Genomic DNA, 8299 nt, shown 5'->3' with positions numbered 1-8299 from the left:
GACGTCAGCATCCTGCAGGATTTAGCAAATTTTCTCTATATACATGCTATTTTTTTATTTTAAACAAAACATATATGGAATTTTTCCTCATATGCAAAAATCTAGAATTCTTAACCTGTGTAGAAATCCTACACTCAGGTGTCAGAATCCAGAAGGGCAGTCTAGACTTACCCTTTATTTTGATGGTGCAATTTGGAGGCAAGAGCATAAGATTAGCAAGGTCCTGACTGAACTTATTTCTTTGGGCTCCAAAACCTGTGTCTTGTGTTTTGAGAAGACAGCCATTGAACCACTGTCATGAGCAGTTGCTAAAGTGCAAGAGAACAAGCTATACACAGGTGGTATATAAACTTGAGATTAGATCCACCATTACAGGCCAGAGTTTAGATCTCATTTGTAGAAATCTTGCATACTTAATTGCTGTGAGTGGAGTTAGAGTGGTGTCAAAGTCTGTCACCTTAAGCTGTTTGTGTTCTTTAGGTATCCAAGAGTGAAAGAAAGGGGTCCTAAGATAGGATCTTAATGCTTTCTAGTTTAAAACTTTAGCTGTTTCATATTTTCTCGCACTTTTCCCAGTTCGCAGAAATAGAACAGGTAACTACATCTAAAGGAAAGCTGCATTATAGTTAAAGCTGAATTGTCCCTTTTTCATCTCTTATGCTTTAAATGGTACCTGACATCTCTTATCATTAAAAATCAAGGCACAGCATAAAAGTTCCTAAGCTACTGTATTTATGTAGGAGGATGGAGAAAGCACAGATTTTCAAGTACCCACGTGGGTGTAGGAAGGTGTTTCTGCAATGACAGTATCCTTATTATGTCAGATTGTTATAAACGTTAGAGTGTGCTAAGGTGCAATGATTTTACTGCTCAGAGTGTATTTTACCAGGACTATAAAAACCAGTGGTGATAAGAGGGGAATTGCATAATGACAGATATAATTAATATATTTAATACTTGCAGCCGGATAGAGTGCCTGTCATATCAGGATAGAGCTCATGTGACAGAAATAAGATTTCCATAAACAGCTTGTTTTATGTAACATTTCCACTTCAGTCATAATAAGCTGTCAGAAAGACGAGGGGAAAGAGACCTTGTGAAAAGTGTGTCCTAGATGGAGATCACTTCATGCGACAGTTATTAAAACAGGGATATAAAACTGGAGTCCAATGGCAGGAGAGGAAGTGCTCTGGGTGCCTGCTTTCTAATCTGCAGACTGCAGAGAGGTGAAGAGCTAAGCAAGACCTCAGTCAGAGTTAATAATACTGCCCAGGAGGAGCTGCATGAGTTATCTCTGTTTTGCACCCTTTCAAATAAAGACAGGAAGGAAATGTAATATTCTAATCATTATCTTTTTAAAATGAAAAGATACAGTTTTTGTCCCTGTAATCACTTTAGTTTATTTGTACTATGGTGCCGCATCATCATTGTGTGCTGATCTAGGCAGTTAACTTTACACATGGGACTATTCATGCACATGCTTACATCTTTGCAGCATTAAGGCACTCTTTTCCAGAGTTATTTAACTGCTTGCTGTCTCAGCTGGCTGGTTTTGAAATGTTTCCTGTATTTGTGATTGCCGTAACAAAAAGATTATGATGAAATACTAGGGAAAAAAAATTTAAAAATCATTCAATGTGCAGGCAAGTTTTCATTATGACTGCAGAAAGTTAAATACTGAAATCCCATCTCCAAAGTACAATTAACTGGAGTTATGAGGGCATTGGATTTTTTAATTTAAACTGTTGGATTCATGAACAAAAGTCATCAATCTTACTCTTCTTGACTTCTTTGAAGGAAAACTTTTTTTTCTCTTTTTTATCATTGGAGACTTTAAAAATGGTTCATGACAAAAAAATTCTAGTCACACAGTGGGATGAAGGGTAATTGAATGACATAGTACTGGCAATGAAGAACTAGAAATCAGAGTACAAAGATTCATTTATACTAAGTCCCTTTTGTACGGCTCTGATGACCAAAAGGAGAGACACTAAGAAGGTTATAGCCTCTCCGTTGGAAATGACCAGTTTTGTGTAACACTTTCAAGCAAGGATTCATAGCTGAATACATCCTGTTAAAGTGGTTGAATTTATTTATTCCCTAATTCCATGTGTCTCTAAAACAATAAAGAGCTTTATTGTGAATAAGAACTGGGCCTATAGCATTAAATCAGAATTCAGGCCACTGAATCCAATTCAGCCTAGGTAAATTGTGAATAAAATTGAAACTGTACAGATATTCTATGGCTGCTTAGAAGATGAGAAATAAGTTGCTGCAGTTCCAAGAGGGGAGGTACTTACTCCCTAAACGTTGGTGTTACTAATATGCAGGTATAAGGTAGCAGTCTTGAGCAAAGAAACAGAAGTTTGAGTGATCTTGGAAGCTGGATTACTCTTTTACCTCATGGATTTACTTTCTAGCCAGTCCCAAGGAATATCAGTTGAGCTGTCTTAGAATGGATGACATAGACTAAATGACTTCTACCAGGACAGTCTTTAGGAAATGGAAAAATTCAGCCTCAAGGGCAGCTTGCAAATCCTCTTCTTTTCACAGGCATCTTCTGCTTTCATCTTTCTTTGCAGATTCTATCTCTTTACACTATTTTGTCACCTGAATCCCTTCAATTAAGTTTGACTGAAGCAAAAGCAATGGAGAGCAGCACTCTAACAAATGGCTTTTAAGTGTTTGGGGTGATAACAGTGCCTTGGGTTCTACAAAGAGATGCCCATTGATTTCATTCTAAAACTAGCTGTATCAATTGCATCCTATCTACAGAAATGTGTACAAAACAGCCTTTAGAACATGCCCTCTTTTTTGTGCAAAATCAACTCTTAGTACATTTTACTCCTTAGTTTGTTCATATTCTAAATTAGCGTGCAGTGATGTTCTAAAATGGGAAGTAAAGCCCATCAGAATCTTGTACGGGAGAAGATAAGGGACTGTCATTGATTTTGTCTGTTTAAAATTCAATACTCAGACAAACTTTCTGCTGAATGGGTAGCTCAGCCCCAGCAAAGCTAGGATCTGTGGCACTTATGTGGCTGATAAGGTTGTTAGGTCACAACTTTTTTCTTGAATCAAGTCGTTAAGGTATTGGTTTATAACACACAAAAAATCTGATGACATATTCTAAAACTACTTGGCATATGTTTTCATTCAAGAGAAGTTAGAGGATTTGTGACAGTCATTGATGTTGGGTGGAAAATTCACATGTTTTCAGGTTTCGATTGGGTAATGAAAATTGGATGGACTTTATATAGCCCAAGTCAAAAGTGGGTATAAATTACTTTTTCTTGGATTTATTCTTAACTACCCCCGCTGTCTACAACTGTTAGAAAGCCTATTCCCCTCAAGGCACCTTTTACTAGCTTGATTAGATGGGAGAAGGATTTTCCTTCAGTAGAAGAGATCAGAAACCTGTGCACAAATTCTAAGTCTCTTGCTACTCATCAAAACATTAATTAAGAGTGCATGTGAAATTACTTACCCCCATGTTACATACAAGGATATGAGTCACAGGATCTTTAAAGTGACTTGCCTAACATTGTACATAAAGTCTGTAGCTGAACCGAGAAGGTCTCTTTCATCTGACATCAATGTCCTGTTAAATAAATACTCTTTCTACATTAATATGGTTTCTGTGGAAACTGCAAGAAAGGATGATTATTAGAAAAGACTAAGTTTTCCCAGGAACTGTGATTCCCTGGCTCTGCAGCAGATAATTCCCTGCCAGTGAAGACCCTTGGACGCATCTGCAGCCCCGTGTTCGCGCAGCAGCTCTGTTCATGAGTATAATATACAGCATTGAAATGCCTAATTAAAATAAGTACTCCTCTGTTACTAACATGAATTTAATACTTGTAAAACAGTTCCTGTGCATTTCTTGGTGCAGTACCGCCATGCTAAACAGGCTGTCATAGAGATCTGGGGTATATAAATCAGATGAAATGACATTCAGTAACCCAGAGGATGAATTTTGTAGACCCATCACCTCTGATTCACTAAAACAAGATGTCACCCACTGGGAAATCTGGGGCAGAATGGAAAACTGATTGCTCTAGGAACTGTTTTGAACTGTATGGCCAAACACTGTGTGTATGAAGTAATTATATATTTATCAGACGATCATTAAAATATTTACCTTCTTTCACAGGACGGACAGGCTCTTTACTAGGGACGTAGGAGAGTTCAACTGTGCGCACTTTCCAAAATGGTTTGGGCCAGTGATGGCCTGTCAGCACAGATTCCTTTGAGAAGGAGCTCTCCCTGCTTAGTAGGAGGAAGTAATTTAAGCTGTTAAAGGAGGGTTTTCTGGAGCTGGTATCCATCTAGGATTGTACCCTGCTCAGTAAGATCTAGAGGTAAGGAAAAATGATCTTGACATGGGATTTCCATGAGATTCGGATTAAAGAAGAATGAATAAAAAGTTCTCCCTACCATGGAGAAGAAAGGCTTGGAGCTATCTGCTTTTGAGGGGCAGAAGCAAAGAGGGCTGGGGACTGACAAGACTGGAGGCCAGCAACTTATTGTTCTGAGCTGAGCTGTTGTTTTATACTAAAAGCCAGAGAGGGGGAACATTTTAATGGAACCTGTTGTGTTTGTTTCCATGAGGAAGGAAAACAAAGCCAATACTAGTCTTCTTAACAATGTAGGCAAGCGTTACATTTTTCTACCCACTTTTGTCCTTATTTTGGGGATAGCAAATACGATTTTGTGATGATGACAGCATAGCTTGTTGGAAAAGGGTGAGGAGGAGACCAGAGAGGGATTGCTGGGGGCTGACAGGGCTGGGAAGTGTCAGCAGTGCTCATGGGAGTAAAGGAGTTTAGGAGGAATCAGTGGTTATTTTGGTAGGCTGGGGCTGTGAGAGAGAAGATGGGACAGTTCAGTAGACCATGAAAGGAATGGCAAGTGAGAGTGTTTGGAACGTAATGCAGGGTCTTCTTGTCTCTTGCTTATCCTTGCAAGTATGCATGGACTTACTACAAACCCAAGCCCTTACACATGAATATTTTGAGTATGTGAGGGGAAGAGAAGGGTCACATAATGCCATTCTTTCCACAAGAAGGGAAAAGAAGAAATAGTGTGGGATAGAAAATTCAGAAAAACCTTGCTGAGGACTTTCATTTTGATGCCAAGGGGCTGTGAGTTAAAAAGTGTTGGGGCAAAGACTGCCTTGAGCACTCTAACCTGTGCATCAGCAGGAACAGATATCCATGTTGATCCATTAAGTCCCTGTTTCATCTGGCTTATGTTTGACCAAATAATCTGCTCCCCCCAGCAACCTGATGACTTAAGCTATTATGTAGGTTGTTCATGAGAAACTGAGGCAGGAACAGGGTCTTATACCGAGGGAGTGAGTTCTTGTTGAACTCTCCAGCTTCTCTCTGTCTGACGTGTCTATTACAATCCACATCTTAGCATCTCTTAAGGTTTCTTAGCAGGAGAGGGTGCTCTGAAAAAATCAGGACAGGAGACGAGAATTTTCACACCACCTCTGGATCTAAGTTAGAAAGAAAGGTTCTATCTAGGACCTTTGCCTAGATGATTGCCAAGAAAATGATCTGCAGTAATACACTAAATAGAGGCACTCTGAATTTCTCACTCTCATTTTGAACCACTAAAGAAGTTATTCCATAGCTCTATAGTACATCTCATAGCTCCACTCCTGAAGCTGTAAAGCTATAGAGAGGTTTTATAGAGGTATATAGCATGCTTATAGCAGCTCTACAAATTAAAAAAGCCATTGCTATGTAGTGCTTTCTTATACTCTACTCAGTAATCATTAAAGCTACTGAGACAGTGAGCATTTTCTTCAGACCATTTCTGAAACCTGCCTACAGTCTTGAAGCTATTGCACTTCACGTAATGGACTACCATACCAGGTGTGAGCATACAAAAGTTACCAGATACAGTTCCTAGCACCAGCTATGCCACAAGCATCTCGCTGACATCTTCTGAACACGTTTCATTTTCATCTTGTCCTCTGCAATAAACTGAGCAGTTTTCAAATGACATTTATGTTGTCTCTGCTTGCAAGAAGTCTCCACCAATTTACTCTGCTGGTTGGAATGAACACTAAGCATACTGATCTGAAATAAAAAGAGGAACACAAATCTTCATTCCAAATAATTCATTCAATGTAATGCCCAGGAAAAATCCTGACTTAGTCACCTTTTTTTGTTTTAATACATTAACCTTGGATGTTCAAAACAAAATAAAAGTGAGATAACATCATTACTGTCGTGCTATATAAACAGAATGTATAAACAGTCTCTGCAGGATAGTAAATTAAAGTGCTCTTTGGATTGCATGACTTACATAACCTGTCTGACATTCTGCCATCTTTCAGTCTTTGGCCTTCACTTTGTGGGGTAAGTTTCACATTCCACAGAAGTCCATTAAATCGAGATTGAATTAAACCCTTCCAATCTGAATCTCGTCAAAATATTTTCTTACAGTACAGGCTGTAATAAAGCATTCTCAAACCTAAAATGCCATGAAATGAGTGCCTAACTAGAACCTCAGTACATTATAGATCTGCCATAATTTTTTAGAATCCTGCAGCGCATTCACGAAAGGTTAGAAGGTGTCTTAGTAATATCAGCCCTCATACAGTACAGCACTCAGGTGTGTGTTCAAAATTCACCTTATGAATAACGCACTCCTGAATGAGGATGAACCTAACGCATGTTCAGCTAAATATGCACTAAAGGGCTTTGCTGAATCACAGTCATTACAGCCTCCATCATGTAGATTCACAAAGCTCACATTTGCCTAAATGGGAGCATGGCCTGAACTGAGGGCTAGAACAAACCTGCACATGTTAAGTGGCCTGATAGACTGTATAACTCATGCATGATAGGAATTTAGGCTGCTGCAGTAACTAGGACTAGTGCCAACCCAGAAAGTAGCACTCGGGAACCTCAGGACCAGTATCTGCTCCCGTTTTTGGCATCCAATACACTGTAGAAAAAGGCAGAGTCCAGGCTCCAGCTGTTGCCTGTTCATATTCTTTGGATGAGTCATGAAAGAGATAACAGCTGGGACGAACCCTGTTAAGAGCCCTAACCTGAAGCCTGTTAGGATAGTTTTGCAGATGAATAAGGAGCATGGTTATTTCCCCTTTGCCAGCTCTTTTAATTAGATCAGAATCTATCTCCCACTGAGTAATTTTTTCACTGATGAGATGCATTGTGTCTAGCGAAGTCCTTCAACATGGGGCATCTGGGCTGTTACTTGAGGAGATTTGGAACTGGATTTTCTTTTGTTGCATTATACTTTTGCAAAACAATTGTTAAACTTCTGTGCCCAAGGTAGAGTACAGAAAAAAATCATAAAAAATTCAAAATAAAAATGAAGGTATTTGGGGACTAAACTTTAATTATTCCCATTTTTTCGATGTTAGGCAATAATAGGAATTAATAGTTAACAAAAAGGTTTTCCTTCAACCATACATGCCTCCATCAACCCCTTTTCTCTGCCAAACTGTAATAATCATTTTTGTAAGAAACACACTGTATAGAGAAAGTGAAAAAGGAGTCCAAAATGGTAAGCTCAGAGGGCACAGAGTTGAAAGAGTGATTTGTCAACATGCCTGGAAATCATAGTTGTTCTTGGACTACACGCAGCAAATTGTTAGTTTCTGTAACACATGATTTTATTAAAGATCTACAGTCTGATCCAATTCCTTGTTTAGCTGGTAGAAATCTTTCTACTGAATGAAATGTAAGTTGAATTGGGTATAGCTGTGTAATGGCTGTTAGTTGGTCAACATTTACAAATAGTTTCTATAGCTGAAACAACACAGGGTATATTGCTAGACTAAAATCCTACTACATCCATCTATAAAACCGAGATAATTTTTGGTCAATAATTTCTGTATATTCATGATGGTTTAGCAGCAGCAGCTAGATCTGCTGTCTGGCTGGGAAAGTTGTCCAGTCACATCACTGTCATGGGATTAGGGAGCTTATGCAAAAATGGCCAGTGTTAGCAGCAGGAGGAGGCCAAAGGCACCCTGGCTCTTTTTTCACCTAATAAAATCACATCTGGGCTTTATATGAATATATGCTCTAGAGGTAAAATTGTAAGTTAGAATTCTGGCCTTACAGCTCTGAAGAGCAAGTGTATCTGAAACAACCATCCCTAGAGACACACCTTGAGTTCTCTGGACTGCTGGTTGCCCTTGGTGCATGTGGTTCCCACAGGTTTCAGTCAGATCAGTTCACACATATCTGACAAAGAAACCAGGTCCCATCGTCAAAATCTCCCCTCAGGTACTGCCACGCTTCGTGCC

This window comes from Gymnogyps californianus, chromosome 2 (genome assembly GCF_018139145.2).
Source record: "Gymnogyps californianus isolate 813 chromosome 2, ASM1813914v2, whole genome shotgun sequence".
Classification (NCBI taxonomy): domain Eukaryota; kingdom Metazoa; phylum Chordata; class Aves; order Accipitriformes; family Cathartidae; genus Gymnogyps; species Gymnogyps californianus.
Note: the sequence above shows the minus strand (reverse complement) of the source record.